We start from the raw sequence: 25,740 nt of genomic DNA, 5'->3' as shown, positions 1-25,740 counted from the left end.
CAAAGAATCTGTTGAATTAATAATTATTTAATTAAATCAAATCTATACACACAGTTATACTTCCATCAAATAGATTAGATTCAAGTTCCTTTTCAGAATTTCTTTTTTTAAATTTTCCTTGTTTCATCCTGAAAATGATAAGGCATAAGCATTCTTTTTTTTTTACTTGAGAAAGGACATAAGTGATCCTTTCCTAAATGAAGAGTGAGATACTTGCTCAGGACATCATTTTCGAAAGGAAACTTAGATGCTTTGTTATTAAATTTTCTGTCTTTTATTTAGATAGTATATATGGGATGGTAAAGAAGTAATTTATTTTCAGTGAGATTTTTAAGGGAAGTAAGGGACAGAAAGCTCTTAGAAATGGCTTAACAGATATTTCTTAGGACATAACCAAAAATAACTCCACAAAATTTCTCTTAGGTTGAATCGGAATTCAGATTTTATTTTCTCCTCCCTTTTAAAAATAGAAATGCAATAATGCAGGAGGATAGGTAGGATTCTCCATTCGACACAGATATTGCCTATTCACACTTGCTCTAACAAGGAAACATGCTTGGCGTGGCTGCTTTCTAATGATGATTTCATTTCTTTTGACTAACACTCCTGACCAAACACATATTCTCGATCACTGTATAAAAACCACCAACTATTTATTCACACCAGCTCTCTTTCTTCTTATACTCTTTCCCTACCACGAAGAGAATAAGACTTTGAAAATACTTTATATCCCCACCAAGAAACAAAACTCTGGGAAGTCCTTTATTTCTCTACTCCATCCCCACTCAGCAGTTTGCTTGTGATTATTTAGTACTTTCAGTTTCTTATAAAAGTTTGTTTCTTCTACTTTGAGAAGCCATAACTTGGACTGATCATATATTTTTGGTTATTGTATCTTTGGCCACCATTCACCACTGCATGATTTTTCCTCGTTTCCTTTCATTGAGATCACTGATCTGGTTCATTTGATGTTTGCTAAGAGTTTTGCTTGAATACTAAATATGATGATAATACATGTTATGAAGGCTTATGTATTTTCCAACATTTCACAGCTATGTGAAAGCTCTCTTAGCTGGGTAGAAGATTCTTGGGTTGAAGTCCATTGGTCTCAAGAATCTATATTATCTTGCAGTATCTCAGGTCACTGAGGAAAAATTATGTTCCTTTGCTTATAACTTGAGTCTTCGATGTGGCAGACTGTAAGATATTTTTTTTAACCTTGGAGTTCAGGAATTTTTCCAGGATATACCTAGGTCTGTGTCCCACCCATACTGTCTGAAAATCAGTGAACTACAGTAATTTGAAGACTCAAGTATTTCTTCATACCAGGGGAATTTCCTTCTTTCTTGGTTGAGTTACTGTTTTTCTTCCATCTGTTTCTTTTTCTCCTTTGGAAACCTCTATTATTCATATCTTATGTCTTTTGTACCCATATTCTTTGTCTCTTTACTTCTACTTCATGATTTTCATCTCTTTTATTTTTGCTCTGTGTTGTGAGGTATTCTTCTATTTGATTTCCCAGACCACCAATTCAAATCTCAACAGTGATAATCTTTCCTTTTTATTTGTTCTTTGAAATGTTTGTTTAGAAGCATGTTCTTTTACTTCTAGAAAGTTATTTTTTGTGTTGTGTTGACTTTACACTGATAGTAGATAGATAGATGGAGATAGATACATAGATAATATGTAGAGATAGATAGAAATGCAAATGTTGATATAAATGTATGAAACTGGAAGTATAGTATGCAATTATTGTCTGGATTTCCCTATAGCATTAAATATGTTTATGAGATATCTTTTTTATGGTTGTTTCTGTTTTACTAATTCTTTAGTATAAGTTACCAAATGTTTTGGCTCTTAGAAGTGTTTTGCCATTTTGACATTTCTGTGGTAATCCTGCTAATAGTGCATATTCTAGAAGTCAGTATACATGTGTGCTAGTATCTATGTGTTGAACAAGGTATGGGGGAATTTTTTCTCTGGTTACATTGTCCATTTTATGAAAAATTTATTTAATAAATCCATACTACTTTTATAATAGAAAAATTCAAAGGTTAATGTAAAAGCTTAAAAAATAAGTCTGTTTATAGTACAACTTTAGTTACTTCACTGTTTACATATTTCTCAGTTCATTTCTGACCAGCCACCCCTTCTTTGATTACCGCCCTCTATCATTTGTATACAATTATATAATCTCTTCAGAATGGAAATTTCTTCCAGGTTAAAGATTTTTTTTTTTCATTTACATAGATCTCACAATGTTAAAATGTTGCCTTGAAAAATGGCAGATAAACAAACAAGAAAGATGAATTAACAGATAAAATTTATAAAAGATAAATTAATAGCTAAAAAGTATTGTTCTACGTTTCATTGTTAATACTGTGTTCAGTTTCCATGCAAATGTTTGTTATTCAACATTGGTGAAATTCAGTGCTTAGATACTTAGATACTTCTTTCACATGAAAATACCCTAAAAGTGCATTCATACATGCATCTTTTTTCATTTCTCATTTATTCATTTATTCATCCAACAATGATTTAATGCTAATTATGTTTCAAATACTTAGCTTAAGGCTTAGAATCCTTCCTTGTCCTTTTATTTTTTTCTTTTATTTTTTAAATTAACATATAATGTATTATTTGCTTCAGAGGTACAGGTCTGTGAATCATCAGTCTTACACAATTCGTAGCACTTATGATAGCACATACCCTCCCCAATATCCATAGACCAACCACCCCACCCTTCCCACACCCCTCCCCTCCAGCAACCCTCAGTTTGTTTTGTGAGATTAAGAGTCTCTTTTGGTTTGTCTCCCTCCATGGTCCCAGCTTGTTTCATTTTTTCCCTCCCCTCCCCCACAGCCCTCATCCTGCCATTCAAATTCCTCATATTAGAGAGATCATATGATAATTATACTTCTCTGATTGACTTATTTTGGTTAGCATAATACCCTGTAGTTCCACCTCATTGCGATATAGATATAGTCTTTATCCATTCATCTGTGGATGGACATCTAGGTTCTTTCCATTGTTTGGCTATTGTGGACATTTGTGCTATAAAGATTTGGGTGCACATGCCCCTTCAAATCAGTACATTTTATCTTTAGGGTAAATGCCCAGTAGTGTGATTGTTGGGTTATGGGGCAGCTCTAGTTTCATCTTTTTGAAGAACCTCCATGCTGTTTTCCAGGGTGGCTATACCAGCTTGCATTCCCACCAACAATGTATGACAGTTCCCCTTTCTCCACATCCTCACCAACATCTGTCATTTCTTGACTTGTTAATTTTAGCCATTCTGACTAATGTGAAGTGGTACCTTCACTGTGGTTTTGATTTGTATTTCCCTGATGTCAAGTGATGTTGAGCAATGTTTCTTCTGTCTGTTGGCCATTTTAATGTCTTCTTTTTTTTTTTTTTTAAGATTTTATTTATTTATTTGACAGAAAGAGAGAGATTACAAGTAAGCAGAGAGTCAGGCAGAGAGAAAGGGAAAGTAGGCCTCCCACTGAGCAGAGAGTCTGATGCAGGGCTTGATCCTAGGACCCTGAGACCATGACCTGAGCCGAAAGAAGAGGCTTAACGCTCTGAGCCACCTAGGTGCCCCTTGAATGTCTTCTTTACAGAAATGTCTGTTAATATCTTCTGCCCATTTCTTGATCGGGTTATTTGTTCTTTGGGTGTTGAGTTTGGTAAGTTCTTTATAGATTTTTTATACTAGCCCTTTATCTAATAAGTCATTTGCAAATATCTTCTCCCATTCTGTCAGTTGTCTTTTGGTTTTGTTGACTGTCTCCTTTGCTGAGCCAAAGTGCTCGACCTTGATGAAGTCCCAATAGTTCGTTTTTGCCCTTGCTTCCCTTGCCTTTGGCAATGTTTCTAGGAAGAAGTTGTATAGATGAGGTCGAAGAGGTTGCTATCCGTTTTCTCATGGATTTTGATGGATTCCTGTCTCATATTGAGGTCTTTCATCCATTTTGAGTCTATTTTTGTGTGTGGTGTAAAGAAATGGTCCAGTTTCATTCTTCTGCATGTGGTTGTCCAATTTTCCCAACACGATTTGTTGAAAAGACTGTCTTTTTCTATTGGGCATTCTTTCATGCTTTGTCGAAGATTAGTTGACCATAGAGTTGAAAGTACATTTCTTGGCTCTCTATTCTGTTCTATTTATCTATGTGTCTGCTTTTGTACCAGTACCATATTGTCTTGATGATGACAGCTTTGTAATAAAGCTTGAAGTCTGGAATTGTTGTGCCACTAACATTGGTTATATTTTCAACATTCCTCTGCTATTCAGGGTCTTTCTGGTTCCATATCAACTTTAGGATTTTTTGTTCCATTTCTTTGATGGTATTTTGATAGGGATTGCATTAAACATGTAGATTGTTTTAGGTAGCATAGACATTTTCACAATATTTGTTCTTCCAATCCATGAACATGGAATTTTTCCATTTCTTTGTGTCTTCCTCAGTTTCTTTCATGAGTACTTTATAGTTTTCTGAGTACAGATTCTTTGCCTCTTTGGTTAGGTTTATTCCTAGGTATCTGTGGTTTGGGTTGCAATTGTAAATGGGATTGATTCCTTAGTTACACTTTCTTCTATATTGCTGTTGTGTATAGAAATGCAACTGATCTCTGTGCATTGATATTATATCCTGACACTTTACTGAATTCCTGTACAAGTTTTAGCAGATTTGGAGTGGAGTCTTTTGGATTTCCCACATAAAATATCATATCATCTGCAAAGAGTGAGTTTGACTTCTTTGCCGATTCAGATGCCTTTTCTTTCTTTTCATTGTCTTATTGCTGAGGCTAGGACTTCTAGTATTACGTAGAATAGCAGTGGTGATAGTTGACAGCCCTGCCACATTCCTGACGTTAGGGGAAAAACTCTCAGTTTTTCTCCATTGAGAATGATATTCGTGGTGGGTTTTTCATAGATGGCTTTGATGATATTGAAGTATGTATCCTCTATCCCTACACTTTTAAGAGTTTTGATCAGGAAAGGATACTGTACTTTGTCAGATGCTTTTTCAGCATCTATTGAGAGTATCATATGGTTCTTATTTTCTTTTATTAATGTCTTGTATCACATTGATTGATTTGCGGATGTTGAACCAACCTTGAAGCCCAGTGATAAATCCCACTTGGTCATGGTGAATAATCCTTTTAATGTACTGTTGAATCCTATTGGCTAGCATTTTGGTGAAAATTTTCACATCTGTGTTCATCAAGGATATTGGTGTGTAATTCTCTTTTTAGTTGGGATCCTTGTCTGGTTTTGGGACCAAGGTAATGCTGGCCTCATAAAATTAGTTTGGAAGTTTTCCTTCTATTTCTATTTTTTGGAACAGTTTCAGGAGAATAGGTATCAATTCTTCTTTAAACATTTGGTAGAAATCCCCTGGAAAGCCACCTGACCCTGGGCTCTTGTTTGTAGAGAGATTTTTGAGACTGCTTCAATCTCCTTCCTGGTGATGGTCTGTTCAGATTTTCTATTTCTTCCTGGTTCAGTTGTGGCAGTTTATACGTCTCTAGGAAGACATCCATTTCTTCCAGATTGTCAAATTTGCTGCTGTATAGTTGCTCATAATATGTTCTTATAATTGTATTTCTTTGGTGTTGGTTGTGATCTCTCCTCTTTCATTCATGATTTTATTTATTTGGGTCCTTTCTCTTTTCTTTTTGAAAAGTCTGGCCTCAGGTTATCTATCTTATTAATTCTTTCAAAGTACCAGCTTCTAGTTTCATTGATTTGTTCTACTGTTCTTTTGGTTTCTATTTCACTGAATTCTGTTCTTATCGTTATGATTTCTCTTTTCCTGCTGGGTTTAGGCTTTCTTTGTTGTTCTTTCTCCAGCTCCTTTAGGTGTAGTCCTAGGTTGTGTACTTGAGACCTTTCTTGTTTCTTGAGAAAGCTTGTATTGCTATATACTTTCCTCTCAGAACCACCTTTGCTGTGTCCCATGGATTTTGAACAGTCGTGTTTTCATTTTCATTTGTTTCCATGAATTTTTTCAATTCTTCTTTAATTAGCTGGTTGACCCATTCATTCTTTAGCAGGATGCTCTTTAGCCTCCATGTATTTGAGTTCTTTCCAACTTTCCTCTTGTGATTAAGTTCTAGCTTCAGAGCATTGTAGTCTGAAAATATGCAGGGAATGATTCCAATCTTTTGGTACCAGTCGAGACCTGATTTGTGACCCAGGATGTGATCGATTCTGGAGAATGTTCCTTGTGCACTAGAGAAGAATGTGTATTCTGTTGCTTTGGGATAGAATGTTCTGAATACATCTGTGATGTCCTTCTGGTCCAGTGTGTCATTTAAGGCCTTTATTTCCTTGTTGATCTTTTGCTTGGATGATCTGTCAATTTCAGTGAGGGGGGTGTTAAAGTCCCCTACTATTATTATATTATTTTTGATGTGTTTCTTTGATTTTGTTATTAATTGGTTTATATAGTTGACTGCTCCCATGTTAGGGGTATAGATATTTAAAATTGTTGGATCTTCTTGTTGGACAGATCCTTTAAGTATGATATAGTGTCCTTCCTCATTTCTTATTATAGTCTTTGGCTTAAAATCTAATTTAGCTGATATAAGGATTGCTACCCCAGCTTTCTTTTGATATCCCTTAGTATAGTAAATTGTTTTCCACCCCCTCAGTTTAATTCTGGAGGTATCCTTGGGTCCAAAATGAGTTTCTTGTAGACAGCATATTGATGGGTTTTGTTTTTTTTTTAATCCATTCTGATACCCTGTGTCTTTTGATTGGGGCATTTAGCCCATTTACATTTAGGGTAACTGTTGAAATATATGACTTTAGTGCCATTGTATTGCCTGGAAGGTGACTGTTACTGTATATTGTCTCTGTTCCTTTCTGATCTACTACTTTTAGGCTCTCTCATTGCTTAGAAGTCCCCTTTCAATATTTCTTATAGGGCTGGTTTGTTGTTTGCAAATTCTTTTAATTTTTGTTTGTCCTGGAAGATTTTTATCTCTCCTTCTATTTTCAATGATAGCCTAACTGGATGTAGTATTCTTGGCTACATATTTTTCTCATTTAGTGCTCTGAATATATCATGCCAGTTCTTTCTGGCCTGCCAAGTCTGTGGATAAGTCTGCTGCCAATCTAATATTTCTACCATTGTATGTTACAGACTTCTTGTCCCAAGCTGCTTTCAGGATTTTCTCTTTGTTACTGAGAGTTGTAAGTTTTACTATTAAATGATGGGGTAAGGACTTATTTTTATTGATTTTGAGGGGGGTTCTCTGTGCCTCCTGGATTTGATGCTTGTTCCCTTTGCCATATTAGGAATATCTTCTACTATAATTCACTCTGATATACCTTCTGCCTCTCTCTGTCTTTCTTCTTCTTCTGGAATCCCAATTATTCTAACTTTTTTTGTCTTCTGGTATCATTCATCTTTTGAATTTTCCTCTCATGGCCCATAGTTGTTTGTCTCTCTTTTGCTCAGCTCCTTTATTCTCCATCATTTGGTCTTCTATATCACTAATTCTCTCTTCTGCCTCATTTATCCAAGCAGTAAGAGTCTTCATTTTTTATTGCATCTCATTAATAGCTTTTTTGATTTCAACTTGGTTAGATTTTAGTTCTTTTATTTCTCCAGAAAGGGAATATCTAATATCTTTCATGCTTTTTTCAAGCCCAGCTAGCACCTTGATAAACATCATTCTGAACTCTAAGTTCTGACAACTTACTAATGTCCTTATTGATTAGGTCCCTAGCTGTCAGTACTACATCTTGTTCTTTTTTTTTTTTTTTTGAGGTGAGCTTTTTGCACCTTGTTGTTTTATCCAGATAAGAATAGGTGAATGAGAGAACAAAATGCTAAAAGGGTTCCAATGATCCCAGAAAAATATACGCTAACCAAATCGGAAAAGACCTGAAATTAGGGGTGAAGAAAGGTGGGAGGGGATATATATATATATATATATATTAGATTGGTGAATAGAACGGAGCCCCACTTGATTTTGGGTGTATTTTGGTTTGTTAGAAGAGGCTGCCTTCCAAAATTTTAAAGAAAGAAAAACTTATATATATACACAGAAATAAGGGTAAACACAATGAAGGGATTGAAGGGATGGAATATGATTGTAAAAAAGAGAATTAAAAAAGATTCTAAAAAAGGAATTGATAAGAAGTTGGTTGAGAAAAGAAAGAAAAGAAAAAGAAAAAGAGGAAAGAGTGTGATTAGGCTGGAAACTAGAACAAAACCATGCACAAGATTTAGGGTATATTTTGACCTGTTAGAAGAAACTGTATCCCAAAATTTTTTTTTAAAGATTTTATTTATTTATTTGAGAGAGAGACAGTGAGAGAGAGCATGAGCGAGGAGAAGGTCAGAGAGCGAAGCAGACTCCCCATGGAGCTGGGAACCTGATGTGGGACTCGATCCCGGAACTCTGGGATCATGACCTGAGCCGAAGGCAGTCGTCCAACCAACTGAGCCACCCAGGCATCCCATATCCCAAAATTTTAAAGAAAGAAAAATCTATGTATACAAAAAAAACTTAAATACAATGAAGGGATAGAATAGACTATGACAATGAAAATTAAAAAACGTTTTTAAAAAAGGTATTGATAAAATGGTTTAAAATAGGAAAGAGGAAAATTTTTTAAAAATAGAATAAGAAAAAAATAAAATTAAAAAATTTAACTTTGAAAGATTAAAGTATAATTGGAGAAAAGCCATGAATTCTACATATTGCAGTCCCCTGACTCCAGAATTCTGCAGTTCTAACTTATCATTGAACTTAGTCTTGGCTGGATGTTCTTGCTAATCTTATGGTGGAATGGCCTATTACAGTGATTCTCAAATATCTCTGCCCCAAGCAGAACAGCACCACCCTTGCTAAGGGCTAGACTAAATAATCTGCTGGGGTTGCTTTCCATATAGCTTTGGAGGAGGAGAATCAAAATGGCAGTCTCCCAATCTCCAGTAAGGAGAAGCCAAGAGCTGAGAGCCGCACTCCTCGGTAGAACCTCAGAGAAATGAAGTCAATCACTCCTGTCTCCCTGGTTTCTGGCCATGCTCTGAGCTCCACCCAACCTATGATGAAGCATTTTTATCTCTGGCATAGAGCCCATTTGGAGTCTCTAAACCCAGCAGATTCCTGCAGAGGAAGAAGGAGGGCTCCCTGAATCTGCCACCTATAGGGTCCCTGCTGGAAAAGTAGTGACCTAACTGTACCTCGGATCATGATTTAAGGCAACCCTGAGATGAGAGCCCTCTCCTCAGCTCCATCTCCGCAGGTGGCTTACCCTCTCTGAAACCTAGGAGTTCTGCCAACCCAGGCACTCTGGTCTTTTTGTGACCCTGCAGGTCCTGAGAACACACTGTCCCTGTGATGACTCCACCCCCCCACTTAGCCTCTGGAGTATCCTCCTCAGTGGAACAGACTTCTAAATGTTCTGATTTACCACTTGCCAGGAGACAGCCCCTCCCCCTGGGTCTCTCTTCCCATATATTGCCTTGGATTCACATCTCTGAATGTTCTACCTTCCAGAAAGTGGTCAGTTTTCTGTTCCTAAAATTGCTGCTCTTCTTTTCGATCTCCTGTTGAGTTAGTTATCAATGGCTTGATAACTAGCTGAACTCCTAGGACCCAACAATATTTAGGTCTCCTACTCCTCTGCCATCTTGTTCCTCCCCTCCAATCCCTTCCCTGTATTTCTAAAATGAGAAATATTACGATGACATTCATCCATCTCTCTTTTGCACCTTACTGGCCTGGTCTCCTCTAATGGTTCCACATTCCATTCTTCTCATTTAATCTTCTCTCGTTTAGCAGTTCTCCCAGCTCTATACTTGAAATACCATTCCATCACCTATCACAGGTTCAGGTACAATAATTTTGTTTATCCAAAAGAAGTTGGGGGAAAAATAGGTCTTACTCTTTACTCGTTTCTGCCCTCACAACATTCTAAAAAAGACTGATGCTTTGGGGTAATATTAACTGTAATGAAGTCTGCAGAAAGTTTAAAAGAAATCTTTTATCATCAGAGTCAGAGTCTCTAATTAACTCGGATGGACTGGATGGGTGTAAAAAAATGGAATATGTGGAGCATAACAAATAACATGGAGGACATAGGGAGATGGAGAGGAAAAGGTCGTTGAGGGAAATTGAAAGGGGAGATGAACAATGAGAGACTATGGACTCTGAAAAATAATTTGAGGGTTTTGAAGGGGTGGGGAGTGGGAGGTTGGGGGAGCCAGGTGGTGGGTATTATGGAGGGCACGTATTACATGGAGCGCTGGGTGTGGTGCATAAACAATGAATTCTGTTATTCTGAAAAGAAATTTTTAAAAAATGGAATAAGGCCTAATTTCTGCCATCAGTTGTGAACTGCAGTGATGTTCCTGTGTGCAGACTGAGCAATACCATAGGGCTGTGAATAGCCTCAAGCATTCTAATAGTGATGCCAATCATGGGAAACAACTATTGCTGTCAGATTATGGAAGAGCAAAACCATACAGGTAACTATATTTTAATACTCAAAAGTATTATACACTTGAAAATGGTGAAACACATTTGCAAGTGTAATTGATTTGTATCCTGGTTTTTGGTATTTTCATCATTAAGACCTATGGACAAAATTTTTCTCTAGGGCTATCAAAGCATTAGCTTGAGCCTTTTGACTTTAGTACTCCCCTTGGTGTCCTGACAGTGAAGGCAGAAAAGGTTTACATATGTAGTATCAAGCAGTCAATAGGAATAATGTCTAATGAAGACTACTACTTACTGTTATGGATGCCTTCCTAGGATCAACAGTCGAAAGGGAAATTATTTGCTGAATTCACCTAGACAACTCATTTTTCTTGGATGCATTTGAAAAAGAAAAAAAAAGAAAAAGAAAAACCTCATATATAAAAACAAAATAATTTTGTGAGAAAGACTATCATCTTGCTATAGAGTATCAGCCATGCAGTTAACAACTTAAATTCTGAAATACTACTAATTCTGTGCAATGTAATATTAGAAGTGACATATCATTATGTCTCACTAAGAAACAAGCAAAATTCTTAACCAGGCTAAGGAAGTGTTCTCTATTGGTTCAGTCTGGATTATCTCTTTGACTAGCTCAATATCTTATATTTTTCAAGAGCCAGAGGGTTCTCTTTTGGAATGGCAGGGTATGAATTGAATCAGTACACTGTATTGTATCTAACCCATATAGAACTGAAAATAATTTCTAGGTTCTGGGTTGCTCAGGATTTACATTCTAAGTGCTGTTTTAATTCCAATTAAATATAACACAGTTCATTGCTTACTTTTCACTTTACAGAATGTTAACTGCCTTTTGAATTTAAGAACACTGTCCTTGTGCACCACTATGATCCTAGAGCATGTCCCTGCTAACTTTGTGTCTGTGGACAATCACTTCCATGTTCCACTATCAACTGCTGAAGAGGGTAAGTTCTGTGGCCCCTTGTTTTAAGATTCAGACTGAAAATTTTTCCAAATCAAACAAGTTATGACCCTAATATTATTAATCTAACTCTATTAAATTGTCTCCCTTTAACTTTGATTTTTTTTTTCTTCCCCTTTTCATATCCATGGCTGCATGTCTAGGCTGTTTCTTCAGTTTTCAAGTAACAGGAACCTACTCAAGTTAACTTTACAAAAACCAAGAAATGTAGGGTAAAACTAAAGCTGTAGCTCACAAACCTCAGAAAAAGGTAGAGATGCCAGCCTTCAGGGGAGAGGACTAAAAAGGCATCAGGAATTAAGACAGTTCCTCTGTAGTCCCTCTGGTTATTCTCGTTCATTTCATCCCCCTCTTTCTCTCCCTCCTCCCTCACTCTTTCAAATCTGAATCATTCTGAGAATCTTAGTTTCCACTCTCTGTGACATCTTCTTCTGCTCTTCCTTTACATGGGAAAAAAAATGTTTATCCAACTGCTTTGTAGTTTGGAAGTTTCAGTTCAGAAAAGAGCCCAATTTGACTAGTATCTCTGAATTCTCAGTTCAAAATTTCTGCTCGATCCAGGTGTCTAAACCGATTGCACATAGCTATGTCCAGGAAAATGAAGTCACTCACAGCTATCACCCACAGTGCCAGGACCCCCACTGTTAGCTTGACAGACAATCTGAAAGGTCTTCATTACACTATCTAAACACAAACCAAAAATATTTTCTCAAAATGTATCAAAAATAAACAGTCCTAGGTCATAAAGGAAAAAAAAAAAGAAAAAGAAAGTTTCTAGAACTACTCTAGTCAAAAAAATATATTGATGCAAGTCAGTTTTCAGACACTGAATTTATATGACTAGGGTAAGTTTGTAGCTTCTTCAGGAAAATGTCCCAACCAAGCAGCCTAAAGAAATAGAGGGCTAATATGTAAGATTAGGGATTCTGTAAGTTCCCACAGAGAAATAAATACAAAAGTAATACGAGGAAATCAAGCAATAGTTTCTTCTTTTCAAAGTGCTTGCACTCAAATTAGAGTGTGAGGCATTTGATATAACAAGAGAACCATATTCCTCAGTTTGAAGTCCAGTGTGAAGTAGTATGACATGAATTAGGATTACTAGAAATAAGGAAAGTCAATTATTAATGTAGGTGGTAAAAGTTGTGTTGAAGACTAGACTTTATCCAGGCCTTTTGTTTAGATGTAGGATTGGCAACACACGAAGGGAAGGGAGATGGGTATAAACAAGACCAGTGTTACAAGAGTGGGAATGAAAATTGTGTGGAGAGTGAATATAAGAGATAACAAGTCATCATCAGAGAAAATGTTGATAGGGCGAGAGTATTGTCAGATATACTAGTTGCACAATTGTTCATTGTTTTCTTCTCTAAAACAATAAGAAAAAAAAGTACATTTTTAGTATCAACAACTGGTTTTTGACATCAAAATGCCATAACCTCATACATAAAATATCACTGATATTATTTCAGTTTTTATCAACAGAAGGGGCTGGGAGTGGCTAAATGTTTTCATAATTTTCCAAATGGGTCAATGACATATTAAATATGCTAAAATTGATTTTGTTGTTATTATAATGCCCAGAAAAATTATAGATGATTTATTAAACAGAGAGTTGGTAAGCACTTAGTAAAGAGTGGAGTTTTCATGCAACAAACTAAATTTAACCTTGAGTTTCATAAGATTGCCAAATAGGAAGATAAGAAAAGGGCCATAATGTAACACATCTTGATCACAGCACGAGGTTCCATAGTGGCATAACATCCTTCAGAAGAGTGTGTCAGTCTTGAGGATCAACAAGAGAATCTAATTCTGCTGTTTAAACAAACAAAACCAATCGAAAGTTTACCCTAAAAATAGCTGATTAGAAGAAACCACTTTTTCCCAAATGCTCGAGCATAAATCACAATTATTGGGAGAGAAGATGAATCAGGTTTGGAAATCAGGTACAAGGAGTCTCGCCCAAAGCCAAGGCACAGGTCTAGTCTTCAGAGGAAATCACTGTCACGGGCAGTCTGAGCCCACCGATTCTGTGACAGAGTCGCGGGATTTTCCTTTAGGAACGCAGTTTTGTCTAGTGGTTAAGTATATGAGCTTTGACAGGCTTTCTGTCTCCTTGGTAGCTATACTGCCTTGGGCAAAACATGGGTTTTCTTGTCTGAGTCACATGAAAAAAATACCCAACTAAGATGGTCGTTATATAAATAAACCAAACTGTTTAACATAGTACCTGACACATAATAACTGACCAGGAGGAAGAGTAGTGTAGTTGTTAATTTACTCAATTTTGACCAGTAGAGAAGCATGGCTGGGAGACAATGACCTAATACATATTCATAGCTCGTAGGAAATATTAATTCTATTACGCATTGCTCTTGTTAGGTAATACACAGTAATATGTTCTATTCTGGCTGTTATACTTTAGGAAGAATTTTGAAATCTGTGTATTTAGTATTTGATATTTGCAGCAATGTCATGTAGAAACAGAGTAAAACTTAATCTGTATAGCTCCATACATGAGATAGGAAAGAATAAACTGGAATTACAGGGAGATTGAATTCAGGTCAATATAGGAAAAACCTCCCTGAACAGTAGAGAAATAAGGAAATAGGGTGCTTTTGAAAATCCAGCAAATGAGAATGGCTTTATTTGAAGTAATAAGAACCATAAATATCGCCAAACAAAAGTTAAATGAGTATTCTTAATGACATTTTAGAAGCTCATACATTTTGTAGGATTTTAAATGCCCTTAAGATCATTTCCCATGATGAGTGAATTGGCTTAGGAATATCCACCTACACTTGTGAAACATATTCTACAAGTTCATTTTGAAAAGAAGGAGGAGATTGGGTCAGTCAACTGCTAACAACCCACACAATATACTTACACAGTATTCAAAAATCTACTTTGTGACACATCAAATACCTTTTGTCTTACTTAGAAAGTTCTATTAGTGCTGCAGGAAAAATAACAATAAAATAAATTTACCCTAAAAATCTTTTTACTTTGATGGCCAGCTTTGGAGCTTTTATGTTAACAGGAGTAAGAGACATACTTTTATAATATTTTACACATAGAAAAAAAAACTAGTGAATTTTTAGTTACCTTTTGAAAAGAATATCAGAATTTGAATGAAAATACATGGAGCTTTCAAAAATTAGGAGCAATTTATATTGTTTGATATTGATACCAAATTTTACTATTCTCAAATAGCAACATAAAAAGTGACTGATAAAGGAACTTTTTAAAAAGATTTTTATTGACTTATTTGAGAGAGAAAGAGAGAGCATGAAGGGGTGGGATACAGAGGGAGAAGCAGACTCCCCACTGAGCAAGGAACCCTCTTGGGGCTGGATCCCAGAATCCAGAGTTGAAGGCAGGCATGTAAGTAACCATGTAAGCCATGTAAGCCACCCAGGTGCCCCAGAACTTTATTTGTTTTAATGATCTTTTAAAATAAAGCAAATTATTCCTCTCATATGAAAAATAATTCTGGTTTCAAGAAAGTGTGGTAAAGACTATTTCCTAATCAAAATGCAAGGCAAGCTATGAATAGTATAAAATTAGCATTCTATTGATTTTCAAACAATTTCCCTTTCATGTGGAGAAAGCATACAGGAAGAATTGTTTTAGTGTAGATGAAGTCTTATTTTCTTCTAACTTATTTGTAAAGGAATGTGCTGAAATCTAAGAATATTTGGTTAAATTCTAGAAACAAACATGTAAGTTTCATTCTACCAGCCTGCTAATCCGGAAGAGTTATTTATCTACAAGGAGAATTACAGAAGTCCTAACAGTAAGAAAGTCATGCAGTATAGAAAACAGCTTTTAGGGGCGCCTGGGTGGCTCAGTGGGTTAAGCCGCTGCCTTCGGCTCAGGTCATGATCTCGGAGTCCTGGGATCGAGCCCCGCATCGGGCTCTCTGCTCAGCAGGGAGCCTGCTTCCTCCCTCTCTCTGCCTGACTCTCTGCCTGCTTGTAATCTCTGTCTGTCACATAAATAAATAAAATCTTAAAACAAAAAAAAAAAAAAAAAAGAAAAGAAAACAGCTTTTAATAAAGTATTGAGTTTGTGTCTTGCATTCTCCACTCAAAAACCCTGGGACCTTGCATAATCTGCCCTTTCTTCCAACCTTTTCCCTGGAAAACTGTAGATAAAATATCTTCTAATCAATTGTATTTCTTTTTTTTTTTTAATTCTTAAAATTTTTTATTATAGTAAACTCTACCCCCAACATGGGGATTGAACTCAGGATCCTGAAATTAAGAGTCACATGTTCTATTGACTGCGCCAGCTAGGCGCCCTTCAAATTTGCATTTTTTAAAATTTATTTTCAGCATAACAGTATTCATTATTTTTGCACCACACCAAGTGCTCCATGCAATCCGTGCCCTTTATAATACCCACCACCTGGTACCCCAACCTTCCACCCCCACCCCTTCCAAACCCTCAGATTGTTTTCAGAGTCCATAGTCTCTCCTGGTTCACCTCCCCTTCCAATTTCCCCCAACTCCCTTCTCTTCTCTAACTCCCCATGTCCTCCATGCTATTTGTTATGCTCCACAAATAAGTGAAACCATATGATAATTGACCTTCTCTGCTTGAATTATTTCACTCAGCATAATCTCTTCCAGTCCCGTCCATTTGCAACAAAAGTTGGGTATTCATCCTTTCTGATGGAGGCATAATACTCCATAGTGTATATGGACCACATCTTCCTTATCCATTCGTCTGTTGAAGGGCATCTTGGTTCTTTCCACAGTTTGGCGACTGTGGCCATTGCTGCTATAAACATTGGGGTACAGATGGCCCTTTTTTTTCACGACATCTGTATCTTTGTGGTAAATACCCAGGAGTGTAATGGCAGGGTCATAGGGAAGTTCTATTCTTAATTTCTTGAGGAATCTCCACACAGTTCTCCAAAGAGGTTGCACCAACTTGCATTCCCACCAACAGTGGAAGAGGGTTCCCCTTTCTCCACATCCCCTCCGACACATGTTGTTTCCTGTCTTGCTAATTTTGGCCATTCTAACTGGTGTAAGGTGATATCTCAATGTGGTTTTAATTTGAATCTCCCTGAGGGCTAGTGATGATCAATATTTTTTCATGTGTCTGATAGCCATTTGTATGTCTTCATTGGAGAAGTGTCTGTTCATATCTTCTGCCCATTTTTTGATATGATTGTCTGTTTTGTGTGTGTTGAGTTTGAGGAGTTCTTTATAGATCCTGGATATCAGCCTTTTGTCTGCACTGTCATTTGCAAATATCTTCTCCCATTCCGTGGGTTGCCTCTTTGTTTTCTTGACGGTTTCCTTTGCTGTGCAGAAGTTTTTGATTTTGATGAAGTCCCAAAAGTTCATTTTCGCCTTTGTTTCCTTTGCCTTTGGAGACATATCTTGAAAGAAGTTGCTGTGGCTGATATCGAAGAGATTACTGCCTATGTTCTCCTCTAGGATTCTGATGGATTCCTGTCTCACGTTGAGGACTTTTATCCATTTTGAGTTTATCTTTGTGTACGGTGTAAGAGAATGGTCGAGTTTCATTCTTCTACATATAGCTGTCCAGTTTTCCCAGCACCATTTATTGAAGAGACTGTCTTTTTTCCACTGTATATTTTTTCCCATTTTGTCGAAGATTATTTGCCCACAGAGTTGAGGGTCCATATCTGGGCTCTCTACTCTGTTCCACTGGTCTATGTGTCTGTTTTTATGTCAGTACCATGCTGTCTTGGTGATCACAGCTTTGTAGTAAAGCTTGAAATCAGGTAGCGTGATGCCCCGTTTTATTTTTGTTTTTCAACATTTCCTTAGCGATTCGGGGTCTCTTCTGATTCCATACAAATTTTTGGATTATTTGCTCCAGCTCTTTGAAGAATACCGGTGAAATTTTGATCGGAATGGCATTAAAAGTATAGATTGCTCTAGGCAGTTTAGACATTTTAACAATGTTTATTCTTCCGATCCAAGAGCATGGAATGGTCTTCCATCTTTTTGTGTCTTCTTCAATTTCTTTCATGAGTGTTCTGTAGTTCCTCAAATACAGATCCTTTACCTCTTTGGTTAGGTTTATTCCCAGGTATCTTATGGTTCTTGGTGCTATAGTAAATGGATTCGATTCTCTAATTTCCCTTTCTGTATTTTCATTGTTAGTGTATAAGAAAGCCACTGATTTCTGTACATTGACTTTGTATCCTGCCACGTTGCTGAATTGCTGTATGAGTTCTAGTAGTTTGGGGGTGGAGTCTTTTGGGTTTTCCATATATAGAATCATGTCATCTGCGAAAAGAGAGAGTTTGACTTCTTTATTGCCAATTTGGATACATTTTATTTCTCTTTGTTGTCTGATTGCTATTGCTAGGACTTCTAATACTATGTTGAACAAGAGTGGTGAGAGTGGGCATCCTTGTCGTGTTCCTGATCTCAATGAGAAGGCTGCAGGCTTTTTCCCATTGAGGAAGATATTTGCTGTGGGTCTTTCATAGACAGTTTTGATGAAGTTCAGGAATGTTCCCTCTATCCCTATACTTTGAAACATTTTAATCAGGAACGGATGCTGGATTTTGTCAAATGCTTTTTCTGCATCGATTGAGAGGACCATGTGGTTCTTCTCTCTTCTCATATTAATTTGTTGTATCACATTGATTGATTTGCGAATGTTGAACCATCCCTGTAGGCCAGGGATGAATCCCACCTGGTCATGGTGGATAATCTTTTTAATGTGCTGTTGGATCCTGTTTGCTAGGATCTTGTTGAGAAACTTAGCATTCATATTCATCAGTGATATTGGTCTGAAATTCTCCTTTTTGGTAAGGTCTTTGCCTGGTTTGGGGATCAGGGTAATGCTGGCTTCATAGAAAGAGTCTGGAAGTTTTCCTTCTGCTTCAATTTTTTGAAACAGCTTCAGGAGAATAGGTGTTATTTCTTCTTTGAAAGTTTGGTAGAATTCCCCAGGGAATCCGTCAGGTCCTGGGCTCTTGTTTTTTGGGAGGTTTTGATCACTGCTTCAATCTCGCTACTAGATATCAGTCTATTCAGGTTGTCAGTTTCTTCCTGGTTCAATTTTGAAGGAGGAGGGTACTATTATTTCTTTACTGTAACTACAGAAATAAAGTCTCAGAGGTACATACTGGTTTAGTGGAATAATTTTCTGAAACTGCTTTACATCTTAGTACTCAAATGCTCAGAATTTTAGGCACACAAAAAGTTTAAAGTAAAAATATATATATATATATATATATATATATATATATATATATAACTTAGCGCAGTTAAAGGGAATGTATGAAATAGGTAATAGGGATTAAGGAGGGCACTTGCCATGATGAGGCCTGTGTGATATACCTGTTGTATCAAACCAAACCTGTTGTATCACTATATCGTACACCTGAAACTAATATTACACTATATGCTAACTAACTGGAATTTAAATAAAAAATTTTAAGAAAGGGGAAACCTGGGTGGCTCATTCAGTTAAGGGTCTGCCTTTGGCTCAGGTCATGATCTCAGGGTCCTGGAATGGAACCCCACATAGGGCTCTCTGCTCAGTAGGGAGTCTGCTTCTTCCTCTGCATCTCCCCCAGCTCATGTTCTCTCTCCCTAAGAAAGAAAGAAAGAAAAAAAGAAAGAAAGAAAGAATTTAAAGATACAAAGAAACCTAGCAATAACTTCTGAAGTTATTATGTTAATATATCAAGCATATACTGAAAACATGAAAGAATAAGGGAAACCATTTAAAAAAGCATCTGATCTTCATCAGAGGGGTCATACTACTGCCATTTATCTCAGCTGTTCTGAGACAGTCATATCTCAGAGTTAATAACTATGTCATAGTCATAGTCAATAACTATGTATGGGAAAGTATAAAAATAAACACAATAATTATTTCAATCCTGTGATGGATTCTTTATATGCATTAATTTCAGCTCCTCACCATCTTAAAGAATTGCACCATTATATTCATTGGGGGGGGCGGATACAGGTTTACAGTAGCTGTGACTGGCCCAAGATAGTAAGGAAAAGGAATGAAGTTTATTTTAGGTCTGTGTTACTAGGTTTATTTTTCTTACTCCAAGTTTTTTTTTCAAGATCCTGTGGTATCTTCATATCTAGCATATGGATCCTCTTCTCACAACTATATAAAAACCAGTGTGGAAAAGATGATTTGCTTCTCTTGTCTTTTATGTTCCATGTCTCTCTATTCCTGAAGACACTCAATCATATACGGCCCTAAATAAAGCTGCCTGTTTTCCAGTCTTTCCTAATTGCTCATCAGAAAATATAATAGAATGACTAATTTTATTCTAAGACAACATCTACAGTCCCAAATGTTGAGAGACACCAAATGTGTTAGTTCCAAAGACAAGGTATTAATCACTAAAAATGTCTGTGGATGTGTCTGTCAAGATATTAAGCAAAATAAACTTAAAGAGTAAAGAAAGGGAATATAATCATACAATACAATTATGAAAAGAAAGACAGATATAAAGAAGATATAGATCGGCTGCCTATAGGCCAATAAAAGGGAGAGGAAAAGAAACTAAAGAAGGACCCAGAGCAGGTCAGTGCTATTAAAGCTTGCTCTGGTTCCATAAATAGCACCATAGATTGCCCACTCTGTACTGGAATGCAGTAAGGATTATATGCAAGGATAACTGCATTATTGTATATTGTATTAGATTCCCCAATTGGATTAGGAAGGCCTTTTCCGAACTTAAAATTGGTTATTATTGTTATCATGTAACAATACAAATTGTTTTTGTACATGAGCTCTACATCTATCTCCTTTTATCTAATCATATGTAAAATTGATATGTTTAATTTGATCACAGATTAATTTTTAACAATTCTTTTGCTTTAAAAGTGAAAAATTATTACTTACTTGTAGAAGTCAGATGACAGGTTACATTAGAAATGTGACCTTTGTTCCAAATAAGCAAATACTGCTGGGTCCAAGTTAAGCCAGTTTTCTTTCAATCATCACATAAGTTACAAAGACAACCAGAAGCATCTTTCTTTTCTATATTTGGTATCATCAAGAAGCTCCAATTGACTGAATATATTATGTTAGCACCAAATCTTGTTGCCAAGAGCTTTATCCAACAACCTCCGCATTCCTCACCCAACCATCTGTTTTTCTTGGTCCTTAGTCATAAGGAAAAAATTCTAATTTTTTGCAACACTCATATCAAGCTAACCTAATAACAGATTTCCATTGACTTTAGAGAATACTCAGCACTTGCATTCTTACCCATGGTGTGTGAAGAGAGATGTGAAAATGATTCAGAGAACTATGTAAATGAAGTAGTGTTGCCATTGGGAGCAGATACAGATGCCTTCACTCTTTAATACTCTGGATACCATGAACTAAGGCCAAACATTCTCATGTACTGAAACACATTGCAGGATAGGCTATTTTTAGGAAAGGACTGGAGGTACAGGCTGACTCTCAACAATGTACTCCAGTAAATACGTTTTCACATATCATCCACTTCATTTGACAGTAGACACATACTGCAAAAAAATTTGCCCTTGTGAATCCATCAATCATTAAAATTATTACTGGCCTAGATATCCATGATTTAATTACACAACACATCAACTCTCATTCATACCTAATAGCTTCTCTCTGCTACCTCTTTCTAACATTTTCTTTCTCTAAACATATCACTGACTTTTATATATTCGAAGTTTATGAACCCAGGCCATACCACATGAAAAATAAGTTCTCATATAGGTTTTATAATTATTTTAGCTTTGTTCAGTCACCAGAAAGTTAATGAAGACCTTCTATATCCTCTGGCAATGCATAGGCTAAGATATAGGCTTGTCACTTAAGCAGCTTCCACCCCCTTTAGAGATTATATATTGTGCATTTTTCTCTTCAAAAAGGTGGGAAGTCCTCTTCGATAGCTGTTGTGTATTTAATATCTCAATAAATAGTTTGTTTGGAAACTCAGGCACAACCCCCACGTTAATGGTGAGAAGAATAAATTAGCCATATGAATGGTTCTGTGAAAACACCTTCTTTTCAGCCATACCCATGTTACTATATTCTTGCTTATTCATCATGAACTCTCGCTGCATTTGAAATAATTTGGAAATAAAGATCAAATCTATTCATCTTTATTTTCCTCTAGGATCTAGTACAGTGCATGGTACATAGAAAACATATTCAAGAAATATATTTTCTTGGCTATGAAGGAGAGAAATTAACTCAATTAAGCCTCTAAATGGCTGCTCCTTAATCATCCATAGTCTACACTAAATCAGTTTTGTGATTCTGTCATATTTCTATGTCATTACATTGTTCTGCATAGCAGCAGCATTCCTTTTGTTGTTTTTCCTCTTGACTAGAAACATTTGATCAAAAGATCTACAATTATAAACAAATATTTATCATCTTGACAAAAGAACATTATTATTCCATTCAGACAGCAACCTCTGTAACTGAGAGTTACAATAGACATCTGCAGAAATAGTCCCTGTAAGTTCCAGTCAAGGCACTTGTGGATTTATTGGAAATACTTTCAAAATGGCTCCAATGGTATATGAGATAGTGATAATTGTTGGACCAAGCATTTATGGTTTTCTGCAGTCTCGACTACTTTAGAAAACTTAGTAATCATCCAAAGTTACTCCCTATGAACGATTGCAGCCTTCTTTCAGGCATTCAATGCAAGCCTCATTGATTCTCTTCATGATTTATTAAGCCAGGGCACTTTTGTGGTTAGCGACAGAATTCAGATTTCACTGTAATATCTTTTGTAATGGTTTTCTAAAAACTTTATGGAAGAAAATGAAGATGTATATTGCCTAAATTAAGTGTGTACTTATTCAAACAAATGTGACCTGTTTTCAGATAATTTCAAAACTGCTCATAGTTAATGCCTACATCAGATATAAAATTATTTGACTTTAAAGTACGCTTAAAACATTTATGCAAATGGATTGCCTATATTATGTATATTAATTTTAACTAGGACTTGGTCAGAAAGAGAATGGCCCCATCAATAATGACCAAGAGCTAGGAAACAGGTAGGTCAGAATATTTGGAAAGTCTATGGAAAATAGGCACTTATCCTCCAAGAGGATTCTGTTTAAGGAGTTTGCTAGGCAGTTGGCCTCAGAGGGATCTGAAAGTCAGTAGGGAAGACTCCACCATAAAGAGGAGGAACAAAAAAGAAGCTATTTCCCTGGAAAAATAAAGGATAGGAGAATGAAGGATTTGGGTTTAGTAGAACTTGAATATTACCCAAAGGACTGAGGAACAGCCCAATTATATGCTGATACAACAGGGTTGCAACAATTGGAAATGTAGCATAAAACCAAATCCTGGTCATAGTCAATGAAAAGGCCTGTTCTTGGTCCTGCCGTGTTAACCTCTAAGTAAGATCAAAAGCCTGGCTGACTGGAGTCTAAAAAAATAACTAGTAGCCCAGAGATTTTTTTTAACCCACCGTAGGCCCCAAGATAGGCCATTTTGGCATGAAGATAAATTTGAGGTAAAAAGCAATCAAAACCCGACATATTTAGGAAAACCTCTTTACCCCCACAACTGCCAAAAAAAATGTAGATAGAGGACCTGCTCCAGGAGAGCAATTACCATAGAGGTAAATACACTAGGACATGAACTAGGTACTGTAGACAGAAACATAGCAAGGCCTGTTTGGTCAAAGTTCTCTATGTCCCAGTTTTTCTGAGTGACTCAGCAAACATTTGTTTGCCAAACATTCATTCTTTTTCATCTTCCTCTAAATTGAATTTCTTCCCTTTGAAGTCCTAGAGCCTTACCCCTTGTCCTTAGTTCATAATGACATATATACTTTCAAGTGGCCTGTTATTAAAATGTGTATGTCTGTGTGGCTTCCTCATATATGTATGAAATTGAATTTGATTTTCTTCTATTAATCTGTCTCGTGTCAGCTTGATTCATATTCCAGGTAGAAGGACCTTGAAAAGTCAGGAAATTCTTGCTCCCTGACACCTACCCAAGGGTTTTAGATTCTATTCTATGGAAGAGCTAATTTACATGAGAAACTGAAATGACACAGCAGCAAGGGTCAGTGGGCTGTAAGAGCTGATAACTTGACAACTCAGCATTCATTGCATTTACTGCCTGCATGAAGATTACAAAAAGCTAAAGGCATTTAAAACAGAGAAAGAGATTATAAGACTTCAGAGGTTATCTTAAGTTCCTTGTTTGAAAATGCACAAAAAGATCATACCTTTAGTTTGCAATCTGTTTTGCTTTGTTTTGTTTGTTTAAGAAAAAATACAAAGGAATCAGGAATTTTCTGGCTTTTCCAACAAGATGGGGTGTTGGATAAAGGAAACATTTGTACCTGAAATAGAGTAATAATGGAAGTGTCATTTTCATTGTCTTTAAGTTATCAAGGGAGGGGTCCCTGAGTGGCTCAGTCTGTTAAGCTTCTGCCTTCGGCTCAGATCATGATTCAGGAGTCCCAACATCCAGCTCCACATCAGGCTCCCTGCTCAGAAGGGAGTCTGCTTTCTCTCTCTGAACCTCCCCCTTCTCACACACTCTCTCTTTCTCTCTGTCTCAAATAAACAAGTAAAATCTTTTTTAAAGAATTATCAAAAGAATGAACTCACTACTGGAGAAAGGAACTGAAGGAAAGAGAGTGGGAGAGACAGAAAGTGACAGAAACCCTTGTGGTCATTTTCTTTCGCCTCTAAACCCACATCACGATTGACCTTCATTACTGTATCACTGTGTGTCATCTTTCATTTATTGCGATTTTTTTTCTTCTAAAATGTCATTTTTTGGAATGAAGGGAACAATAAAGAAGAGAAAGTAGAAAATAATGCCCTGAAAAGAAGTATTATTAGCTTTATTAGTGAAATGACTACCTTTTCCTTCACCTTTCCCTACCTCTTTTAGCAATGCAAACCTGCAAAATCAGTCCACAGCTGCACATTGGCCCTCCCCACTCCGACCTAGGTATGAAGGATTCGGTGTGTGGTATGGGCACATAATTCAGAAATAAGATTTCTGAATGAGATCACAGCTTCTATGAAAAGGTTAATGAAACCAGGGCCTGCTGTGAAGAGCACATTACTTTATGCACAATAGTTGTAGGGAGGCTTCATAATAAATTATAATTAGCCTTTTCATAATGCACTTCACAAGTACCATTGATTTTGATAACCAGCTTTTTGAGATACTCAATATGTTTCACACCTCAAGATATCTAAAACATAAATAAACAAAATAAATCTGTACTGACCATCAGATCTAAGCTCTGTAAGAAACCATATGTAGAATTAGTAGGAGCAGAATCAGACTGAGGACGCCAGAAATTTTTGTGAGTTTATAAACATTTTATAAACTGATTAATTTGCTTGCCCTTCTTGCCAGCTGCCTTGAGTTTTCTCTCTCCTCAGCAGTCACAAAGATGCAAATATAGTAGCCTCATTTTGGATGCAAGAAGATGAATCTAGGTCATTAAATAATTTATGCTCTTGGGGCAGATTTACACCCTTCTGAACTCTGTGGGAAGAAGCTCAAATCCTTGCTTAGGTTTTTGACTTCAGAGTGTGACCCTTGAGCCAGTGTCTCAAACTGCCTGAATCTATTGTATCATCTATAAAAGCAGGAGCAACAAAATCTATTTTTCTATTCTTATGGATGTCGCTGCACATAACAAGGGTGTATATACTATAACTAGAAAAGATTAAAATTTTATAAAAACACAAGATAGTGGGATTAATGTTGGCATTCTAAATCACTTATTTCTCTAACACTGAGGCCACTTGAGTCTATTCCTGAAATATTACGAGAGCATTTTGAGGATATGAATTACTCCTGCCAAGCTAGAAAAGGATCTTAATTATAACCGTAAGAATGAAATCTTTATTCACTCAATAAATATTTATTGAACACCTACTATTAGGTACCAGGCATTGTATTAGTTGATGAGTACGATGGTGAATAAAATAAACATAATCATTACCCTGATGGAGGGTACATCTAATGGTGAAGCAAACAATTTTATAAAAATTTCACTTAAATGATTCCCCCCTTGAGAAATAAGTTTTTCTATGAAAAGCAATTACATTTTAAATTTAGGCCTATGAACATAGAACCATAAGAAATTTAGAGTCATTCAATTTTTTCTTTGAGTTAGATCTTTGATGACAGTATGTAGAAGAACAAAAGATTAGAAATCATGATACTATACACAGACAAACACACACAATTTTTTTGGACATTATTTGAATATATATTTGGACAAAATTTTTCAGATAACTTATTTCTACAGTCTACCAAGA

This window comes from Neovison vison, chromosome 3, assembly GCF_020171115.1.
Source record: "Neovison vison isolate M4711 chromosome 3, ASM_NN_V1, whole genome shotgun sequence".
Lineage (NCBI taxonomy): Eukaryota > Metazoa > Chordata > Mammalia > Carnivora > Mustelidae > Neogale > Neogale vison.
This window is presented reverse-complemented; position numbering follows the sequence as displayed.